Below are 2,530 nucleotides of genomic sequence, written 5' to 3'. Positions count from 1 at the left end.
AAAATAGCAAACACATTTTGAAGCCGTAATGTAAGAAACAAAACAAAGAATAAACGTTTTTATTAAGTTCTGAAAAAAACTGAAATATTCCAAAAGCATTCCAATTATTAGACAAAGTCACAATGTTCTGGAAATAAAATTACCAGTAGAAAGTCGAAATATTTGTCAAATTGAAAAGCAGCAACAGCAAAAATGGAAAAAAACGAGCCGAGCAGAAAAGGTTCATAATAATCCGCTTTGTCACCTATAAAACTAAGCTGAAATGCACGTTTTTTCTTTAAATAAGTATAGCTTGTTAGCATATCTACATGGGCCTGTTTACAAATTGTTAAATATCAAAGTGGCCCTCTCGTCCTCACTCGGAAAAGTTTGGACATAAAGTAGCTGGTTTGTATTGCATTTGAAGCTATTATTGAACAGGGGTGCCCTCTGCTGTCTATTTGCATGTACTGCAGATGAAAATACACACGGCGTTACAAGAGGTAGGTTTACTGCAAGTACAAAAAAAAAAAAGGTGGCTGAAATGGCTCTGAGGAAGACTGAGGGGGTGGCACAGGCGCACATGAAGAAGAAGACAAAGGTGGACAGGCGGAAAGCCCAGGTGCAGGCCGGTAATGAAAAGTGAAAGAGAGGAGACACAGGGGACACTTCGGTAAGACAGTTGACGCTTATGGAATTGGACTTCTTGCAGCGCAGTGGCTGTCGAGTACGAACGGGAAAATGCAGCAGAGGAGAAACACAGTCCATCCCTTCTGATGGCCGAACAAATGAAATAAAAACAGCTGCCAGGCGCATTTGCACAGCCTTCTTCAGACTTACGACACGTGTTTAGTTTGCCACGTGAGCAACCGGACTGGGCTGTTGAGTTAAACACCCCAACGGTATACATTCAGAGTTGGACAAACACTTTCTGGGAGAAAATATGCTTATGGTTGCACAAAAACCCAGACATTGACATCTTGTCTTGAAACTGAAATATAAGTAAGACTAATTACCTGAAACCAATATTTTTGTTTAGGGTCCGAGCACCAAGGGAAGCTCGCGGTGCAAAGGCCCTCTTGAAACTGCTATGTTTGTTATTATTATTATTATTATTATTATTACGCCACTTTCCTCACATTTTTGAGGGACCTGGACAAAAAGTCACCAATCATTTCATATTTTAGGGGTTCCCAGCATAAACCCCCAAAACTCACTCAGTAGCATCCACTTTTTATTAGCTCCAGCCACCAGTTTCACGGACCATCGCAAAATGTGATGGAGAAGTCTACCATTAAAGGGCGCACAATACAATCTCAAGAACCTATGTTCCGAAACAAACAGTAAGTCAGCCATTTTTATCTGGAGCGGCCATTTTGGGCGATAACCAGTGGTCATACTTTCATGAACCAGTCTTAGGGACTTGGATACGAGATACAAGATATACTGCGCACCAGCTTAGCTTATGCCAGAGGATGCGGGTGGGGCATGGTGACAAAACTTTGATGCCGCAAAACCTTCATAACTTGGCTCAGATCTTCATCATAATTTGTTCATTCATTCATCCGATCTGATGAAGACGACACCTTGACGCTAGGCGTATGTCACTTCCTGAATTTGTCTCAGTGCCACACAAAGGTGACGGGAAATGACAATTTTAAACAAATTTCCTTGGAAATGGGGAGACTGGCGTTGAGTCTCGCACGCCTGCTGACTCATGTGAATCCAGAGTTGTGTGGGGGGTGCAAGCGCCCATCCAACGCTGCTCGCAGTTTTAATTTATTCCTATTTAACATATCCAAACTGATATCTCAGTTTTTACAGCGTTTTGTCCTGGTTGCTGAACGTGAAATCTTATATAAACCGTAGTCGATACCTTTATAAGTTTCATGATGGCGATAGACCCTCAACGGAGAACCGTATTGACCCAAACATAAGACGACCCAGAAAATAAGATGACCCTTCTTTGTCAAACTATTTTTGGAAAAATATTTTTTAAAACAAAAATGTATTTTTAAAATAATAATAATAATAATAATTTTTTAAAATAAAAAAATATTTTTTAAATTTGTTTTTATTTGTTAAAAAATATATATTTTTTATGTAAATTTTTTAAAAATCTAATTAAATTTTTAATAAAAAAATTCAAACAATCTTATATGGGAGGCAATGCAGTTATTCGAGTCTGAGCATTCCCATGTCATTTGCAGGGGTCCTTCCAAAACAAACTTCTCCTACAAATTTTGCCCGATTGCTACCAAATTTGAACCACGTATACTAGACAGATGCACAGGCTAAATACCAGGAATGTTAAAGTCTCCACCCGAGGGTGTGGGCAGAGGATGGCAGCGAAGTCTGATGACTCACCATGAAACACAAACCTCTAACATCTCCACTCCAGTGAAGTGGGAAATTTGGCTTCATCAAAGCCGATCTGTTCAGAGTGGAAACTAAAAAAACAACAGTTTACAAAAAAAACCTTTTCGCTATTTTGAGTGTGAAAAATACCACAAATAAACCAAATCTGTCTCATTATTGCAGAGTAGCAACA

The sequence above is a fragment of the Dunckerocampus dactyliophorus genome, chromosome 17, assembly GCF_027744805.1.
Source record: "Dunckerocampus dactyliophorus isolate RoL2022-P2 chromosome 17, RoL_Ddac_1.1, whole genome shotgun sequence".
Taxonomy (NCBI): domain Eukaryota; kingdom Metazoa; phylum Chordata; class Actinopteri; order Syngnathiformes; family Syngnathidae; genus Dunckerocampus; species Dunckerocampus dactyliophorus.
Note: the sequence above shows the minus strand (reverse complement) of the source record.